This window comes from Ascaphus truei, chromosome 2, assembly GCF_040206685.1.
Source record: "Ascaphus truei isolate aAscTru1 chromosome 2, aAscTru1.hap1, whole genome shotgun sequence".
Classification (NCBI taxonomy): domain Eukaryota; kingdom Metazoa; phylum Chordata; class Amphibia; order Anura; family Ascaphidae; genus Ascaphus; species Ascaphus truei.
The window spans coordinates 443,156,761-443,178,874 of record NC_134484.1 but is presented as its reverse complement, the minus strand read 5'-3'; positions in this window follow the sequence as shown (position 1 = coordinate 443,178,874).

Genomic DNA, 22,114 nt, shown 5'->3' with positions numbered 1-22,114 from the left:
TTTTCAACCTCATCTACTATGTAACTATGTAACTATGTAAAACAGGAAGAGGGAAAAAATATGTTTGCAAATACAGCAGTTCTATTGCTTTAAACCCTGCAGCTTGTCGGTTGCTTGCTGCTTGCTTTATTTTATTTCATTTATTATTTATTGTATTTATTATTATATCTATTTATTATAGTTATTTATTTATTATTTATTGTATTTATTATTATAAATATTTATTATAGTTATTTATTTATTATTATATCTATTTATTATAGTAATTTATATTTATATATATTGTAACATTGCTATCTACTTTAATTTCTTTAATTTTGCCTGCCTGGAGAGTGCTGCAGTGCTGTAAGCGGCAGCAGTGCTTGTGTCATGGCCGTGCCCACCCGTCCTGTTTTGGCCATGCCCTTGCGCCTAAAAAAAGCTCTCTTCAGACTGCAGATCACAGTGAAGTGCCTTGCACGTGCCGCCAGGATGCAAGGCGGGCGCACTGGCGCGTGCAGTGGGGCCTTAGCCTTAGTGTCATCAGAAAGGTAGAGACTTTGCTCTCTTTGCCAACCTCAAAGTCCTTAATAAACAAGTTAAAAAGCAGGGGTCCCAGTACTGATCCCTGAGGTACTCCACTCACGACTTTAGCCCAACCTTAAAAAGTTCCATTTATGACAACCCTCTGTTGTCTGTCCTTCAACCAGTTTTCAATCCAGGTGCATATATTTTTAGTCCAATTTGCTTTATTTTGTACACCAACCTTTTGTGTGGTACCGTATCAAAAGCCTTTGCAAAATTTAAGTAGACCACATCAATTGAATAAATCAAAAATACCCTGGTCTAAATTCCTACTTGCCTCCTCAAAGAAACAAATAAGGTTAATTTGCCATGATCTATCCTTTATAAATCCATGCTGACTATTACTAATAATTTTTTTTCCCATTAGGTATTCCTGAATATTATCCCGTATTAAACCTTCAAGTAGCTTCCCCACTATTGAAGTCAGGCTTACAGGTCTGTAATTTCCCGGTTGTGATCTAGCTCCCTTTTTAAATATAGGCACCACATCTGCTTTACGCCAATCTTGTGGTACTGAGCCTGTTGAAATGGAGTCCTTGATCATTAAATTTAATGGTTTGGCTATTACTGAACTTCTTCCTCAGTTAACCCATTGTCCGTTAATATAGAGGTTGTGGCTTCCTCCTGCGGCACTACTATTGAAGATGATTCTTCCCTGGTAAACACAGAGGCAATTAATGTGTTTAATACCTCTGCTTTTCCCTTATCTCCAATAATCTGCCTACCCATATCACACTAAAAGGGTCCTATATTTTCTTTTCTGATTTTTTTTTGTCATTGAGATAATTAAGGAACTTTTAGATGTTGTAGGTCCATAGGGCACTGAATGTGTTGAACCCATATATTCAGCCTGACACTCTTTCTGCCTTTCATAGTGCGTCTCATTTGCTCTCTCAGCATCGGTTGCATCTGAGGCAGCAAGAAAATGAATGATTCTCCGAGCACAGCTCCTTTCATTTGGCATCAAAGTCAAACCCTTTGTGCCTGCACAGAACTTTGTACTTGAAATATTTTCACGCTGCACCTTTGTAGATAAATTGCATAGTTTTGCATGAAACCTTCAATTTCATCTCTTTGGTCTCCCAGACCCTTTAAGGTGATACTCGGCAGTTCTTGTTTACTGATGTAGCTAGTCTTTCCCCCACTGTAATACAGGCATACCCCGCATTAACATACGCAATGGGACCGGAGCATGTATGTAAAGCGAAAATGTACTTAAAGTGAAGCACTACCTTTTTCCCACTTATAGATGCATGTACAGTACGGCAATCGTCATATACGTGCATAACTGACTTAAATAACGCATGTGTAACAGGCTCTATAATCTCCCCGCTTGCGCACAGCTTTGGTACAGGTAGGGAGCCGGTATTGCTGTTCAGGACGTGCTGACAAGCGCATGCGCGAGCTGCCATTTGCCTATTGGGCGATATGTACTTACTCGCGAGTGTACTTAAAGTGAGTGTCCTTAAAGCGAGGTATGCCTGTATGCTGCCAATCTATCCCATAAATGTATTCAAATGTGATGCAGGTGCAGTTCCCACATTCGACAACACCATCTTTGTGCCAGTTACACTTTGTGGTGGTGTTTGGGGCTTTTCTCAGTTTATTACTGCACTAAAAGCACAAGGTAACAGCAGGCTGAAAAGACTATTACAAAGAAGTGTTTGAAAACAATCAAAGGTGTACACTGTTTATTACTATGTGATTTACATAATTAAATTCATGCATACTGTATAGGCCACACTCCCTAGTCCAGGGGGCACATACTGGGGGTGGGGGTGAGAAGGGGGTCGGCGCTTACAGAGGACCTGTGCTCTTCCCCACAACAGTTAAATAAAATGCCAGGGGAGCACGCGAGGCATCTGTATGCCTCTCACCTTCTCTCCGGCGGCTTCTGGCGACACATCACCATGACAAAGCGGGGCCAAATGGCAACGTGACATCATATGATGTCGTGATGTTGTGACGTCAAATTACGCCGCTCATTCCGAAGAAAAGGTAGGGGGGTGGGAGAGCAGGGAGGGGGGCGCAAAGAAAAAAAAGTTTACGAACCCCTGCCCTGGTCAATTTTAATTTTTCAATAGTTTATTAGAGTTCACTCCGGGTACCTTCTATCAATCTGGATTTATCCTGTTCCAAAATAATTGTGTTATTGTACCATGTCTCCATATCCCTCAGATTGAACAAAAATATAGTACTCATCTCAATCTTGAGTTCCAAGCATCCTTATCTCTCTTGTTTTCACACTGAAGGAAGAAAGAAAAAACTTTCTGGAGACCAATGTTTTTACCAAATATTTTATTTAATTGTAAGTTCTTTGAGTATTTTATTCAACGCACAGTTTTTATTTTGCTGAATTAATAGTTACTGTTTAAACAGATTAAATGATACAAATGTTCCTATTTCTGCACACGGCGGTTTATAATTGTGGAGTGCACCCCTTATAGGACTTTTTTCCCCTTCTCTTTTGGAGTATGTTTTTTCATTCAATTCAAAGTGGCATCCAAAATCTAATTGGCAATTCCGCGGCCACATTTTTCCTAATGAGGGTTTTGAGTGAGGTAGTTCTCTCCTTCATTTGTTTTATGTGAAAGCATGTACTGTAACTGACACGTATTCTGCCATTCAGAGGCAAAGATGAAAAGAACATTTCAAAGAAACCAGAACAGATAAATGTCGGCTTTAAGTGTAATTACACTTACGGAAGCTAATTACATTTTAAGTTGTTAACAAAATGTTGTTTTGTCAAAACTATTACACTTTAAACCCCTTCACTGCCAGATGATCCTGCAACACATTATAGAATAATTCAATGCTGTCCTCCCTGTGAGCACTGTGAGTGCACAGTGAGTGTGAGTGCATGTACAGTGGGTTTATTTATTTTGATTGTGTGGGAATTGGGAGTTTGTAGCAAACTTGTTTTTTTTCTGCCTGGTTTGAGAGATTGGAGTGGGTGTGTGTTAGTTAGTTGCTTACCTAGCACACCTGCTCGGTGTGTGCTGAAGGGGGAACTAGAAGGGGAGGGTGAGCAGGGCAGCTGCCCCAGACTCAACCTGTTGGGTGGCGCAGAAATCTCCTCTTCCCGGCGCCTGTGTTGGGATGAGGCATATACAGTATGAGGCATATATCATATTCACTAACTCTCTCCTCCCACTACCGTAGACCTTTAAAATAAATGCCAACGATGTCTGTATCTAGAAAGACATTTTACATCTCTGGACATTTTACATCTCTGGACATTTGGACTCAGGAATGTTTTTAACTTTTCATTTTTTTATATTTGTTTACTTTTCATATGTATTTTTCAACCGATTCCGCATATCCCCTTTATGTGATTTTTAATACTTGTCAAACAACACATCATGTGAATATTTCAGCCTTTACCTTTCACTTACACTTTTGAGTTTATCACTTTGTTTATTGTTTAATTAATTCTCATACCTAAACTTATACTTAGGTCCAAAAGCATTATAGAATATATTTCTATTTGAATCATATCACTCGTTTGATCATTTATGTCACATACATATATATGTAAGAATCACTTTAGATGTATCACGCTTTACACCTAGTCTTGTATCACATCTCATTTCACTATATACACAGATGGGGCGTTGCACGAAGCTCCGTGCTTTCGCGCCGGCCTGAAAAAATGATCACGTCCGATAAAAAATGAAGCCGGCGGCGCGATTCACTAAGGCCCTCAGCCCATTTTCTATCGGACGTGCCCAAAACTGGCTTATCGTGCGTGCAAGGTTTTTTCCCCTCTGCTTGCGCACTTAAACTTCACGTACGATAACTGATAGAAAAAATAAGCCGCCTGTGACATTTGCATGGAGATTTGGCATCTCCATGTAAGGCTGTTAAAGGCGACCGTACACAAAATAAATACATTTTCATAATAGTGTACATGAGCAGGGGGTCTCTGGAGCTGAATTGCATTGGTTTCAGGTCCGGGGACCCCCTACTTCAGGAGATATAGGCCCTGATATGTGGTGCCGGTATCCCCTGCAGAATTGAAATGTCCCGGTCACGTGACGCGGAAGTTTAAAAAGTACAGGGGATACCGGCAGCCCATAACGGGGCCTGTTTCTCCTGAAGTAGGGGGTCCCCGGACCTGAAACCAATGCGATTCAGCTCCGGAGACACCCTGCTCATTTACAGTATTATAAAAATGAATGTAAACAATTATAAATAATTTGCTCATCTCCACGCAAACGCAATTATGTCCCTCTGAGGTTCGTGTATGTCCCCTGACTTTCCTGGGGGTATCTGTGGGAGAGTCCATATAACGAGTGAATCCATTCACTATAATATTGTAGTAAATTACTGTGTGTGTCATCTATATATAGATAGATATATTTGTGTGGATATGGTACTGTAGGGGTTAAGTGGTGACAAGATGAAGTCAGGAAATTAGCCAAGCACATGACACCAATTCTAATCACACTTTTGCGCCACGATTTTTGAGGGACACCCTATATAAAGCGCCCATTTTCTTCAGCGTGTGTGGGTGCAGTTGTGAGGAGAGGAGCGATAAAGTGGAGTTGGTGGTAGTAGTAGTAGGAGAGAGTTGGTGATTTGTTGGTGATTATTGAGTGAGTTGTCTTGTAGTATTATATTTTTTTTCACTACATTTTTGTATTGTTGTTGTGAAAGAACTTTGTGAGTGTGTCCTTTTTGTTTATATTTGTTTTTTGTGACAGTGAAATAGAGAGGATGAGTAGGAGTGGACGTGTGAGTGGTGCGGTGGCTGGTGGAGCGTGGGAGTGGAGGTGGTGCAGTGGCTGGTGGAGCGTGGAGGTGGTGCGGTGGCTGGTGGAGCATGGGAGTGGAGGTGGTGCGGTGGGAGTGGAGGTGGTGCGGTGGCTGGTGGAGTGGTGGGGTGGAGGTGGTGCGGTGGCTGATGGAGTGGTGAAGCGTGGGAGAGGAGTGGGACGTACAGGTATGGTCCGTCCTGCCAGGGCAGGTACGTCCCGTGCCAGAACGTCCCATGATGATACTCCAGGTGGGGGAGTGCAGGTGGGTGAGGGTAGCGGGAGTAGTTGACAGGGAGAGAGGGACACTGTCCACCATACGAACAGTGATGAGGATGGAAGTGATGAGGGGCCAGCATCAAGCCAGGTGCATACGGAAGGCCTAAGAAACCCACGATTTACCCCTCGGGAAAATGACATCCTTGTTGAAGGTGTCATGTCTTCCTATGATCAACTATATGGATCATTATCATGTAAGTACTTTTTATCAAATAATCTATTATAATATACAAAGTATGTTGTATAGACCGCACTACCTAATGTATGAACTATTTTTGACATATTTAATTATTATTTGATGGGGAACAATGAGGAGACCTCTAATCTCATAAGGACATATAGAACATAAAAAGTGTTCCATGCACTCATAATTAATACTAAACAATCAATGATCCTTGAAATGCTGATATCTGAATGAGCTAAACTGAAGAACATTAATTGACAATTTCCCCCAAAACTGTAGTCACATACAATTAACAGGAGGGGGAGGGATGGTGAGGGAAGGGGGATATGTGACATCACTAAAGTGAGGGATATGATAACCAAATCCCTAACAGGGAAGGAAGTGGTTGCGGTGACACGCAGGGGAAACGTAACGTTCCGTGCTTACTTACCCCTTCTACAGGCCCATTCTCAGTCACCACAAAGTGGGATTATGGTACTTTCCGACTCCCTCACACTAAATTCATCCCATTGTTAAAACAAATGCAACAAATATGGCATCCATCTTTTATCAAGACATGAGTAACGTAACATTGAGCATGTAAACATGTATGCTATTACAGATGTGTGCTGATGATTGGGCACATGTAATGTGTCACTAATGCGCGCATTACATAGCCTAATAGGTGTCGTTAATTATATGTACATGTTGTCAAACAGTTTCAGATATTACCATACAGAATTAAATTGCACAACTTAAATGTATATTAACCTATAGGCATGTCTAAAAACATTTTTATATATATACACACAGGTAAAACGAAGACAAGTCAGAAGTACAAACTGTGGGCAAAGATATGCCGATCTGTCTCAGCATCAGGTCCAAAGGTGTTTAAAAGGACACCTGAGACATGTAAGAAACGCTTTGGTGATATTAAACTCAGACTGAAGAGGAAGATGGCAGATGCCGGCAGACATGCATGTGGGACAGGAGGCGGCCCTCCAGCATCGTTGCATTTACATTCCTATGAGGAAAAAATGTATTCAATAATGAATCCCCGACTAATTTTTGGCATTGGAGGGAACCGAGATATTGGGCCATCTACCTCTCATTCGACACCTGGTGAGTCGTATGCAATATTTAAGTCATCAATAGTGTTCAATGCAAGAACTTATACATACATTAAACTACAATCATCTGTTTAGATGATGTGATCATGTAATTTCAAAATGACACATGTCACTGTTGATTTTAGGAAAAGCATGCTTGTTATTTAACTGATGCACGGATTATTGAAATAGAATCACAATCTGTGCATTCACGATGTATGTACAAGCAAATAAAGAGGAGCACATAATAACTTAGGCATTATGTTGATTGTAACGTGTTGTTATTTATTATATAGTTATTGCTGATGACATGGAATCAGATGTGTCAGCAACACAACAACATGAAGATGTTCGAAGTGATGATGAGATGGTAGTGGATACACAACATATTCTTGTCACAGACCCTGAAGATCCCGGACCTGATTTTCATGCACTACAGGACACGCAACATCCTGAAACAGATGAAGACAATGGTCAGATCCAAGCAGGACAGGGAGGCCAGGTTTGTGCGGATGCATTGTTCAATTTAACCAGCCTAGAGGGCAGGTTTTTAAAAAACCAACAAGATCAAGCAGACAGACAGTCTAAAATAAATGAAAACATGTATTAGGAAATGAAAAACATGACTGTCATAATGACACAACAACAGGATACTCTCCAAAACATGGCAAATAGCCTCACTATCATTGCGAAATGTATGGCACAGGTTGTGGCACATGTCCAGGCACAGCACCCACCAGACCCACTGGCACAATCGAGACACAATCCCAGACCCAAACAAACCCACAGGCAGAATCCCATCCAGAGCCACTATCCGACCCAGAGCTAGAATCCAAGCCAGAAAGAGAGCCAGAGCCACAAAGAGAGCCAGAGCCACAAAGAGAGCCAGAGCCACAGGCGATGGCACAGCAGGATCCAATGGCACACGCTATTCCCCTGGCCCAAATCCTGGCACTGGCACAGCCACAGCAACATCAGCTGGCATTGGCACTGGCCCAACCTCATGCACTGGCCCAAGCATTGGCACTGGCCCAACCCCAGGCACTGGCCCAAGCATTGGCACTGGCCCAACCCCAGGCACTGGCCCAACCATTGCCACTGGCCCAACCTCATGCACTGGCCCAACCATTGGCACTGGCCCAACCCCAGGCACTGGCCCAACCATTGCCACTGGCCCAACCTCATGCACTGGCCCAACCCCAGGCACTGGCCCAACCCCAGGCACTGGCCCAACCCCAGGCACTGGCCCAACCATTGCCACTGGCCCAACCACCAACTGCAAGAACAAGGCTAGGTTCACGTCACCGTGCACCTGATCCCACATCAAGGCCTACCCACACAGTCATCCCAAAGAAATACCAAAAAAGTAGGTTTCTTATTCTTCTTAAATGCTTTCCCTTCACTAATGTTCAAGAAACATGCTGAACAATGTGCAATAATCAAGTGTGTATAAGAACAGATTTCATGTGCATACATGTGAACTAAACAGCATAGGATTTCTCATGTGTGAATAATCTATCTGATGCTAACATCACAAATATATATAGTTATTTTGTATTAACAGGGAAAAATAGTCACTCATTGTTGAACACTTTCACATGTTCTTTTCAAACAATATTCGTTCCAATTTATGGTTGTTTCTGAGTTTTGTGACAGAATCATGTTGAATACGTAAGGCACCCAAAAAAATTATACTGACCACCTGTATGTGGGAGAATAATACATGGACACTTTTTCCTTTGTATAATGACCTTGTACAGTGTTGTGCACATCATGAAAGTTTGGATACTTTGTAAGAAGATGAATGTAAGGGATAGTTTTGGTTACTGTACTCCATTCCCTGAAAAAACATACCGTTTGAGATGTGTTCTTACAAAAAGCCTCTGTTCTCTTACGCCAATCTAATATATAGCGCTATTGAAAACAGGATCCAGAAAAAAGCTACTGTCTCACAGATATATGAATATATTACGGATAACTACCCTTATTATCAAAATCATCCAAAACCTAAGGTATGGAGGAATTCGATCTGCCGCACTTTATCAACCAATCCTTCTTTTATTCGAAACCCACCATCTCTCGGAAACAGGGGTGGCTGTTGGTCAGTTTATGAATCCGGTATGCGTATGTCTGTGAATGGAAATATCAGAAGACAGACAATTGTCGTCCACAACTACCAGGATATAGGTGCTCGCTGCGGTGCCTTAAATGTTCAGCAGAATTGCTATTCTTTTCAACCGGAGTTGCCCAACCAATACCAGAACCATAACGGAGCTAGTTATTACGATAACATGCATAATACCAAGTTTGCTGGACCAGCTGAAATGGCACAAAGTTACTATCTGTATCCGCCTCAGTACATTCCACAAGATTCAAACTGTTATGGAGTCAGCTACAAACCTACCCAGCTGAACACAACAAACAACGAATTGATTGACTACAGCGGCTACCTCTCAAACACCCTTTCCATGACTGCACCGAATATGAATGCAATATAATGCAGGTAACTATAAGTGTAGTACTTTATACAATGTGTGAATCGCTTATTCCCAAATGACAGGCATATGCGTTCGATTCATGACGCATGCGTGTACCATACGGGAAAAGTTTTTATTTTTCAACATTAACGTGTGTCTTTTACCTTTTTCGCCTTCTTCTGATAATATAACAGATCGCAGTGTGAAGATCGCAATATGCCGGAACACAGTTCTGAAACAAGGTAAGCTCTAGTTAACTATATACGTGCCAAACCTTTACAAAGTGCTGTGCAATGGCGGATGAAATCACAGATATTCCTGCGCAGCCCTTAAATGTCAGTCCACTATGTGTACGCCCCTCTGTGAACAAATAATCCATTTGCAAAATTACATTGATATGTTATGTGCAGAATTGCAGTACATAGATTCCTAATATGTGTACTTTGCATATGGCAAAATTATAATGTTATGTGTCTGTTGATTCAGGTTTGTCACTTATATAAATGGCAGGAAAGGCAGCACTTTAACAGCAAATCGGTCACATGATGCAGAATAGTTAATGTTGTTTTGCATTCTGTATTTAACATGTTTGTAGTGATAGCATGTGGACAAACAAAACCTTGTGTAGTACAAGCATTTTTAGCATGTTACGTGGATGAATCAGAATATACATATATATATATATAACCTAAAAACATTTGTTTGATACTGTAAATTAGTAAGTAGTTATTTTGAAGATGTAGTGTAATATAGAACGGCATGCTTCACGTGTAGTACAGTTACAGTAGAAAAACACGTGTGTTTAGATGCATCCTAAATTTTGTATTTAACCTGTACATTGCTGTAATTAATATTATATATCTACTTCTTTAACAGATGTTAACATCTCCGTTCCAGACAGAAGATAATGTGAATGGATGTATCCAAATACCGACCAACTAACTGCGACCTTTTACATACTGGCCAAATACATCACATGGGCACTCATGCTATGACACACATGAAAGTGAACATGCAAAGTTATCTAGATCATATCTAATCTTAGATGATATGAGATTAGGTGAAATAATATAGATTTGTGAGAATTTTCCATTACTTTGAAATGTGTGTAAATATTACAATAAAATTTTCAATTACTTCTTGTGTTAGTGCTACATTTTTGTCAATGTCATGCTGATGACACTTTGACATGACTCTAATACAATTTTTTTCATATGTCGTGTGAAGAAAGACACATTTATTGATACTGGAACTGTAATGTATTGCTTAAATTTCTACCTGACTAATAGCACCACGCATTGATATGAAAAAATAATTTAGAAATGTGTGTTGTGAACCTATACATGCCAGGTTAGTGATCGAAGATATCACCATGTCATCTGCTCATACTCCTGCAGACATTCCAATTATGTATGTAGTAATAGTTACATAAGTGGCAATAATAATATTTAAGGAAAGTGAACTATAACTATTGTCAAAGTATTTAAGAAGACAATTATTAAATAATGGATTATAAGTTAATAATAATTAGTAAAGTTGTTAGAAAAAATATATATAATCATGTAGAGTAGTTAAGTTATAATATAACACTATGCATATTCAGAAATACAGCACTATCTCTTCACTTCTTGCACAACATTCTGCATTTAAGGATGCACACATTGTACAAGTGGGGAGAAACATGATTTATACAAGAACAAATGTGTTAAACATTGACATACCGTTGGCAGACTAACTTAGGATCATTCACTACAAAATGTGCAGTTCATTAGATAGAGACGGATCCTATGATTAGATACACAATGCAATGTGACACACATCACGAGATGATTAAAGATTATATTATATGTCAAATGAAATCTTACATGTGAAAAAATTAGCTATTAAAGTCCGTCGAATCTCCACCCCACTGGCTGTATGCTCCCTAACCCCTGCAGGAGGCACGGGAGGATCCTTCTCTAAATCCTCACGAATGTTGCCTTGAAGATTGTGACGAATGGCAATGTTGTGCAGAATGCAACATGCAATCACTATGTCGCCAACCTTCGCTGGCGAATACTGTAGCGCCCCACCAGATCTATCAAGACATCTAAAACGACTTTTCAACACTCCAAATGTCCTCTCAATCACCGAGCGTGTGGATATGTGTGCGGCATTATATCGTTCCTCTGCAGGGGGTTGAGTATTACCCAGTGGGGTCAGAAGCCAAGGCCGGCTTCCATATCCTGAGTCGCCTATAAGACAGTCAAATCACATGAATGTTAATATAATATGTATTAATATTCCAAACATTAGCTATTGCCATTTCTTAGTACATGAGAGGGAAGAATTTACAACACATGCCCTAACAATAAAATCATCATTATCTAAGATGATGCTGCATGACATGGATTAGATATACAACTTCACAATTGTTAAGGATTTGTGGTTTCTTACTGTACAATATTAGCAACACATAATGAAACATTTAACTATAAATTTAATGTACTTGCAAGTGCACTTTCTGTAACATTCACTGACCCAATAGCCAACCGTCCTCGAATTCCCCCGCTTCAAATTTACGGAACACTAATGAGCTCCTCAGAATATGGGAATCGTGGCAGGCACCTGGGAATTGGGCTACCACACTCAGAATGTTCATGTATGCGTCACATACGACCTGCACATTGAGAGAGTGGTAATGTTTCCTGTTTCTGAAATCCCTCTCCTCTTCACATAGCGGGGTCAGCGCAACATGTGTGCAATCTATAGCACCCATCACATTGGGTAGCCCAGCTACATTATAAAATGCAGTCTTCAGTGCCTGCCACTCTGTCTGCTCGCTAGGAAAATGTATTTATCACTAGCGCGTTGAGTCAGTGCACAGAGAAACTGGCTAAAGGCCCGCGAGAATGCAGACTGAGATACCCCGCCTACTATGCCCACAGTTGTTTGAAATGACCCAGAAGCAAGAAAATTTAATGAGCTCAGCATTTTTATCAGGCCAAGCACTACGTGACTCCTGTCTGTTGTTGGTTCTAAATCTTCTCTTAACACTTCATACAGTTCCAAGATAGACGCTGAGCTCAATCGATAGCGGGAGATAATCTCTGCCTCACTCAAGCCCCCTAGGGAGCTTCTTTGCCTAAAATTGCGTGGGGCTATATGTCTGACAACACGGATCTCCCTCTCCTCTCTCTCCTCTCTCTCCTCTGCAACATAATGTCCCTCCTCTTCCTCGCAAAAAACAACACAAAAGCGTAGTCTGGTGCCACATCCATTTCACCCTGTAAGGTAAGTCGCTCCTTCTATCGTTTAAATAGGCAGACTAATTAGTCACATGATTGTAAATGATGACGTGTGTTGTATAGTATAGTGAACATATGAATTGTAGTAATTCAACAATTCATTCAATTTTAATTCAGATGTGTTACACACATTATGAAATGTGATGTAATCATCAAATATACAACATTCCTGAATCCACAGTGAAAGCGACGCAGCGACACAATATGAGTAATTGTTCGAAAACAATGACTCAATCATGACATTTGTATGTAACATGTTCAGTCATGAAGGTATTACATCACAAGAAGTAATCGTTTGTTTCTGTAAAGGTGTGTCTGAAGTTTGGATTCTTGTCAGGATGGTTGTTTTGTGTTGTCGGAAGTATTGCCCTTTAAATTAACCCCCTGCTAACGTTTGCTGGTACACTATAAAGTTAGGGCCATTCACGCAATGATATTAATTGTAATTCAATCATATGTTCTCCTTCAATTACAAATATTGTTAATCAGCTCCGGGTGACAAAGATATATTCACGCCAACATCCGTGGACCCACAGACAGCAGCGAGGACCACCCCTGGACCCCTCTGAGTGCTACTTAAATGTACTTTCTTTCGACAACTTAATGTATGTTAAAAAGTGAAATGCAGTATTATCCATATGTGGAGAATAGTAATTTTGCACAATACTGTACTGTATGTGTTATGCAGTTGTATGAATTTTTAAGGATAGTTCATTTTGGGGGTGGCACACGATTGCTACCGCATGCCAGCGGGGACCCCCGAATACTCACAGGACCCCCGGACACCTGCGGGACACCCGGCCTCTGTCGGGGACCCCTGCGTGATCATTCGGGGACACCCACGGGGTTAGCAAGGGACACCCGCCGGCCTGTTGTATTGGTGTTGCGCCTGCAAAAAGGTAAACAAAGAATTTTTTCTAAGTCCTGCTTTTTTATCACCTGCCTTTAGCTGGTGAGCTTTATTCAGCGCAACTTTCACGTACGATAAGTTTGCGTTGCTTAGTGAGTCCCGCAGAAGGGCAGGATTCAGCGCAAACAGCTCATCGTACGATCAAAATTGGACTTTGAAAAATTTCCATGAAAAATTCAGTTTTAGAGCGCAAAGTGCCTGTTTGCGCGGCTTAGTGAATAGCGCTCGGCGGAACTTCACGTTCTAAGAGCACTTTGCGCTCTTAAAACGACTTATCACTGCTTAGTGCATAGCCCCCAGAGTATTTAACTTATGCCCGCACCCGTAGTGCTCGGGTTTCTGTCACTTTCATTAACCGATATGCAGAGCATTTAAATCTGTACCAATGACACAACACTATTTTTTCACTCAAACACAAATGGGTACAGATGCGCGCGCAACTTAGCTTTGGGTGCACGCACAACTTAGCTTTGGGTGCGCGCGCAACCCCAATTGTGGCATCAATCAGAGACTACACTTCCCATTCTTGTCTGCAACACAGATGCGTAAGGATGCGCGTGCACCTCACCTCTACGCGCGCAACTCACCTCTGGATGCGTGCGCAGTCCTGTATTGGGCGAAACACGTAGCTCATCACCCTTGGACAGTTTTAGCCACCGTAGAGGAGCCGGAAGTGGCGTTGTAGCTCTCGATCCGGACGTGGCAGAGAGAGACCACCTACCACTCATCACTGAACGACTCCCTATTCTTTAGCACTTATTCTTTTGAGTGCTTTACTGTCTATCACTAGTTTTTAACTACCTTTTTATCTGTTTATTTTGAATAAAGTCTTTGTATACCCTGACCACAGTATTCAACACTGCAGTCTTTAACTCATCCCTTTACGGAGGAACTGTATTTCCCCTGGTTTCAAGGAAGACACAAGGATACAACAACTGGAAAAGAAGCTAAAGATACCTCTACCAGTGTGTACTCACAGTGGTCCGTCTGTTTACTTGTGAGAGGGAGACCTCTAGGAAGAACACATTACCTCTGCGGTGGAACATCCCAGAACCAGTGCAAGACGACGACAAGGCAGAAGTAAACCCACATCAGAAGAAAGAGCTGGGAGTAAAGATACCTTAATGCAACAGAACTTACACAAGGCCGTGTAAGTGTGATATATTTATCTCTATATACATCTGCTTGTATGTATTTTCCCGCCCAGTGAGCTTATCTCTAAACTGATGAATCAATTGAGGTGATTTCACCCCATTGATCACCAGCTACGAAGATCCACCTTCTTTAAACACCCACTCTCCTGCACACTGTGCTCCCCCATTTCTTTGTTTTCTATTACTACCAAGGGTCCCGGATTGATCCTGTTGGGGTTTGAGACACAAGAGGGTATAACAAGAAAACACGTGAATCCTAAAGGCCATATCACACCCTTTTTATTTTTACTTTATTTCATATTAACCTTTATATACACACCACACAGAGATAGCGCCCGGGTATTTTTTCTACTCATTGCATTCATTAACCTGTCAGCGCTGCAGCCAGTTATAGTGCCTGTCCACCTGATCCTGCAGAGCTGATAGCTTCATCAATGTAATGCTGAGGAGGAGAGCAGAGAGCGGGCAGCAGAGGCTGGGGGCGGGAACAGAAAGTTGCAGGACTCTGTCTGCTCCTCTCCATGATGTCAGTGGGAGGGGAAGGAGTGCCTGTTTTGCAGAGTCAGTATGCTGTCAGTGTGTGTAAGTATGCTGTGTTTTAGTGTCTCCAAGCAGTGTATTTTTTGTTATATATGTGTAACGGGTATTCCCTCTATCCCAATCACAGATATAGTGTGTGTGGGTGGAACCCTAGGTGTTACCAGGTGTGGTGCGTATACCTGCAGGTTCAACAGAGGCCTGAGCCTCCGCTTGCTGGGAACCTGGGGTGCTCTCTGGAACGTCTCTTGATCAGCGCCTCCACCTGTGCAGGATTCTAGGAGTATAGAATGTACCCTACACAGGACCCGCATATAGTAATCACATACACTGGAGTATAGGTATAACCATTTAATATATGCAGCATCAATAACACAACACATTAACTATATATATATTAGCAACTCAGTAATTGTACCAAAGTCTCAAGTGTCAGTCACTCCCGCTAGGAGCGTATACACCTTGCCCACCACCACCAGGCTTAGAGGACAAGTTGGCAATACTTAACGGTGAACTGTAGTCTGTGGGAGAGGCCCGGTCGGCTCCGCAATAACTTTCAGGGGGGGAAGGTGATGTATGCATAGCAACCTCTTGTAAGTTCGTGTGAGAGCTGCTGGGCTCAGATTTTATAGGCAGTTCAGGGTAGACAACAATACAGCAGGAACCAGTCGGCCTCGCGAGCCACAAACTGGACGGGCCCTGGTCTTCAGTTATATTTTGCCCTATACTCACTAACACGGAGCAACACTCCTGGTCCTCATCCTTACGTCGCTCCAACACTTTTATTTTGGCAGCATCCTGGATATTTGGGTGCTGCCTCAAGGCCATTTGTATTGACGAAGACGGAGTATCAACAGGGACCCAGCTCACCGCGAGCGTGTGGAGCGGCGGCACTTGCAGCTCCACGGCCTAGTCATACACTTCTGAGCATGACGGGGACGGTAATGGTGGTGACATACTTAATAACTGAGGGGGCACCCCAGGTCAGAATCTCAGCAGCGCCTCCAAATGTAACTGGTATTCCCTCTATCCCAATCACAGATATAGTGTGTGTGGGTGGAACCCTAGGTGTTACCAGGTGTGGTGCGTATACCTGCAGGTTCAACAGGGGCCTGAGCCTCCGCTTGCTGGGAACCTGGGGTGCTCTCTGGAACGTCTCTTGATCAGCGCCTCCACCTGTGCAGGATTCTAGGAGTATAGAATGTACCCTACACAGGACCCGCATATAGTAATCACATACACTGGAGTATAGGTATAACCATTTAATATATGCAGCATCAATAACACAACACATTAACTATATATATATTAGCAACTCCGTAATTGTACCAAAGTCTCACGTGTCAGTCACTCCCGCTAGGAGCGCATACCCCTTGCCCACCACCGTGTACCCCCATACCGTGTCCACAGTATAACCCCCTTGTCCCATGGTCAGTGCTGCCACTATGTGTGAGTACTTTGTTGGTGCACTTATAACGATACCTGCCTGGTGCGGCGGCACCTGGCATAAAGAATCTTCTCAAAGGATCAGACGAGTTCCTGCACGACATCCAGGATCCACCCGTGTGGTGGTCCATCAGGGGCGATCCCACCCTGAAGATAGTCCAGCTCTCTTTAATGGCGGAGACTTGAGCCCAAGTCTCTCAGCAGGAAACGCAGCATCCGCTGTGTCCCAAACTAGCGAACGGCTAATGGGGCAGGGACCCTAACCTAGGGCCTGTCCCTATAGCACCACAAGCAATCAGAGGGACTCAGGGCCTCTCTGGGGCCTAGGGGGGCATCAGGTCTAATGCAGCGGGTCACAAACCCCTGCATGCACCTCCTATTCCTTACTAGTCCTGGTCCTGACTGCCAGCTTCTCCAGCGCGCCAAATGTATCAATTCCTCGCTTGCAGGGCACTCCTTCAGCCCTATTGGCTCCGTGGCGTCACATGGGGTGCTGCGGAGGCTCATGGGACTTGTAGTCCCTTCCAAGAGCCTTCCCTGGTAGGTTAGCGTTCGCGCGCTCCTTCCTGCACATGCGCAACTCTGCCGGGCCGCCGGGGGCTTACTGCGCAGGCACGAACTTGCGCAACATGGTGGCGCCCTGCACGGGAGCCGCCGGGGAGCACCGGAGCGCTCCCTGCTCGGCCCCCACCCTCCGGAATGGCCGTCGGGTCTGCCGCTTGCCTCCGGCAGCACCCGGCATCGATCCTGGCCACGGAGGTAATGAGGGTCGCAGGGCTAAGAGGGGTGACCTGGCTACATCTGTAACAGGGTATGTCTCTTTCTACCTGTCTTTCCCCCTGTTACAGTATGTAAATCCCTGCCAGCTGCAGGCAGTAACAGGTTAATTCTGTTGGCTAGTGACCCCCTTTGTACTCTTCTCTGGTGGACAGGAGTGCGGTGGTGACTCATGGCCTGTGTAAGCCTATCTGGTATAGGTATAGACCATGAGCCAGCCTCTTCTGCTTCCTGATGAGAAGAGCCAAAACTAGAGGAGTCCTGTTCCTGGTTCTGAGGAGAACGGAAGCAGAGAACTGTGAGTCTCTCCCATGGTGGGATGAGCGTGCTCACCCTCAGTCTCTGGGACTGAGGGAACATCTGACTGGGAGATGACCCCATACTATCAGGGTCAAAACCATCCAGAGGTTAACCCTCTGAACCCTTGCACCACTGTAAAGATCTAATGCAGTGACTGCTAAATAAAGCCCGTTTGTTAATCATATACCAGCCTGGATTGAGTCAGTGCATGGTGTGTAGGACTGATGTGCTTCAGAGAGGACTGTTTCTGGTACTACCAGAGCCCCCTAAAGCTGGAGGCATTGAACACCAAAAGGAAATAACTACAGATGATTTCAAAAAGCCTGTCCTGGTCTCCAAATCACCGCAGACAACTCAGATCTCCTGAACCTCACAGGTATGCCTCAGCACCTCATGGTAGCAATAGAGTGGATTTCCCTGAGGGTGGGGGAAACACTGCTACATATAATAGGTGCTGGTCACATTGACGTGACATCGCGGCATCACGATTTGACATTTGCGGCAATGACACCATTAGACATCACTGCGTCACATTGCCATGACAACGCGGCACTGTGTGACGTTGCAGTTTTTTTTGATGCCGCATTGTCATAGCAACGTATAGTCTCAAGAAGATGTAACCGGAGATGAGGAGAAGGCAGGAGAAAAAGGTGTCGGTGCACTGTACCGGTATGTACTATCACAACCCTCCCCCCCTGTGTCTAAGTACTGTATACTGTCAGTGTGTGTAACTGTGCTGTGTTTTAGTCTGACTAAGTATACTGTCAGTGTGTGTAAGTATGCTGAGTGGGTTAGTGTGTTTAAGTATACTGTCAGTGTGTGCAGTGTTGCTGTGTCAGTGTGCTGCTAGTATCTGTCAGTGTGGCACTGTGCAGAGGGCACAGTTGGAAGAACTTGTCCGGCCACAAAAAAACCTAGTTACACCTCTGGGTGTGCGTGTCTGTCTTGAAACAGAGGTTTGTAAAAAATAATTGAGCCTTCAAGCACTGAGTATACTGTCAATGTGTGTAAGTAGGCTGTATTGTAGTGTGTATAATCTACTGTCAGTACTTGTAAATAGGCTGTGTGTTGTGTTTTAGTATGTCTTAGTAAACTGTCAGTGTATAGTGTGCTGCTAGTGTGTATGTCAGTGTGGAGCTGTGCGGAGGGCAAAGTTGGAAGAACTTGCCCCAGGTGCAATAAATCCTAGTTACTCCTCTGGGTGTGTGTGTCTGTCTTTAAATAGAGGTTCTTAACAAAACATTGAGCCTGCAAGCACTGAGCTGTGTGAGTGAATTACACTGTGGTTCAAGTGCAGTTGAAGTAAGTGTGGAATTATAACCAGACGGAGTTGAAACAAGAAGGTGTGAAACAAGGTATACAGCAGTACAGTAAATTGATAGCACTTAATTCAACAATAAACGGAATTTAGAATGCGATCTTGCCACATATATGTGCACATGGAGCAGCTGTACCAGGGAGCATACCACTGTGGGAAGTGTGAGAAGGTGGTCTCTTTGGAGTTTGCAGATTTCTGATCTAAGGAGGCAATTTGCAACATTGAGGGACATTGACAATCTTGAAATGAGTTTAGTGTTCACCGAGAAGGCCCTGGCTGGGACCAGTGGGGCAGAGGGGGGAGCTATGAGTGAGGACCAGGAAGAGGTAGGTAGCTGGGTAACAGTTTTAAGGGGAAGCAGGGAGAAGAGGAAGGCCAATTCTGAGATGACCCATCGCAATAGATTTGCCAGATTGAGTGGCGATACTCACAGACCAAGACAAGTTGTGGTGGTAGGGGACTTCATCATTAGGAGGGCAGAGAAGGCAAACTGTTCCCGTGACCACATGAACCCAACAGTTTGTTATCTCCCGGGTGCTCGGGTTCGGCAAATTTTAGATCAGGTAGGCAGATTGTTGGGAGGGACTGGGACTGAGCCAACGGTCTTGGTACACGTTGGCATGAATGACAAAGTTACAGAAAGATGGATGGTCCTAAAAATGATTTCAGGGAGGTAGACCGCAAGCTTAAGGCAAAGACCTCCAAGGTTGTATTTTCAGAAATACTTGCAGTGCCATGCTTTACCCCAGGATGGCAGCTGGAGCTTAGGGAGGTTAATGTATGGCTAAGAAACTGGTGTAGAAATGTTGTTTGGGGATTTTAAAGCACTGGGAGTCCTTCTCTGAGAGGTGATATCATTATAGTGGGGATTGATTGTACCTCAAAGAAGAGGGATCTTCTGTACATGAACTGTGTGATGGAGATTCTGCTGATGGGGAGTTTTTTTGTTGGCGCTTGGATTTTGTGATGGCAGCTGTTAAGGCTCCCCATCCCTTCATTAGTTTACAGGGTGGAGATCAAAATTTTGGGTTGTTATAATTGCCCGCTTGCACCGATTAAGTCAGTAGAGAGTCACCAGATCTAATTATTCATACACAGGTGCTGAGTGTTGGTGCGCTGAGAAATGGGCTGGGGACTGGAGAGAAAGAGGGCTGTTGGATAATTTGAGATTCCTGTAGATGTTTACCTTGTGGGTGACAGTGGAGCTTTAGGGAGGGGACTTGGCTAACAGTGAAATGTCTAATATTATGGCAGTTGTGGTGGCAGTCAATAGGGTTTCAGAGTCCACCCCCACCAGTGATTAGGTACGTTTTTGCTTCGTTGCATGGAACTAAGTATTTGGTTATAGGCAAAGCATGGACCAGGGGTTGAGAAAACTGTTGCAGATGTGGGGTTTCACTAGAGATTTGTAGAGCTTTAGGACTTCATTATACTTGCTTCTGATAGCCATGTGACCACTTGGTTCCAAAGTAGCAAGAGCAGATAAAACAGGTTTTTCTCTTTTTATTCATTATAAAGGTGACTGCAGTTTTTCTACTACAAATATGTTTACAACGTTTAAAAACAAGGGGGCCTATCTATTAATTTGCCACGCAAAATTGCCCCAAACAGCAATATATGATACAATACAAATTGGGAGTTTCCACAATATTAATGAACAATTACCTATGCAGAATTATTCCTACACATAAACATCTAATTTGCAATCATTTTCTGCATCAAATGAGTTGTATTTGATACAACACACCTAATGTATTTTGCCACTCCCAGGCATGCAAAACCGTGGAGAGAAGAGAGATAGCTCTCTGGAGGAGGCGAAATCTTTGCCTGTGCGATGTAATCTCCCAGTTTATGGAATAGCATGTGAATACATAATTTTCTGAAATGTCCTCATTTGCATACACAATTTGTATTCCAAGTGAATTTACACAGCCAGAGCCAAACCACAAGATCACTAAAATGCTGTTATTGTATGGTATGGACATGCAAAAACAGTTTAATGACTACAGCAATCTGTTTCTAAATGTCATTCTCACAGTTTAATGAATAGTCCACTAGGAGTCTGTTTTTGATAACCAAGAGCAAAGTGTTCATCCTACAAAGCAAACAATGACTGTCAAGGATTGGCATTTTGGGATTTACTATGCAAGAAAGTAGAAAAAGGAACACATGCTATAAAACAGTTCTGAATAGCTTTCGGCGACTTAACACAGCAATAGCTTTATGTCTCCAGACCTTTCACCCTATAGGGACGTCTAGGTCATTCTTTGCGAGGTCTCTCTCCCCCTGACTACCCGTAGATTCCCTCCTATGCAGTACTTGCTATGTAAGACACTGAGTCTCGCTTCTCTGAGAGCTCGCCCTGTATGGCATCTGCTCTGCCAAGCACTGAAAGCTTGTCCTGATCTCAGCAGTGCCTCCAAATGTAACACAGTCCCGTCCCCCCCTCTGGGAGATCCACTCTATTGTTACCGTGTGGTGCTGAGGCATACCTATTAACTCCAGGAGATCTGAGCTGTCTGCGTTGTAGTGGAGACCAGGACAGGCTTTTGGATATCATATGTGCTCTCTCAATTGGTGTTCAGTGCCTTCAGCAGTAGTGGGCTCCAGGGTTTTTAGAGATCAGCCCCCACCATTGCATGTTTCTTATCTTCTGCCCAAGGACTGACACTCAGAGGTATGATGATGAGTGGTCTTTATTGCATGGCACTCACTGCAGTTCTTTCTCACATCGGCGCAGGGTCTCAGAGGCTCCTGGCCTTTGGATGATGCTTACCCCAGATATTATAGGGCATCTTGGTGGTATGATCAGATGTTCCCCCAGCCCCAGGGTCTGGAGGTGGGCACGCTCATCCCTCGATGGGAGAGGCTCATAGCCCTACTTCACGGTTCCTCATCCAGAGCAGGACTGAGCTAAATTTGTCACTCTCCTAATTAGGAAGCAGAAGGTGCGGGCTGATGGTCTATACCTATCCCTGATAGGCTTACACAGGCCATGAGTCACCACCTTACTTCTGTCCATATAGAGGAGCAAGG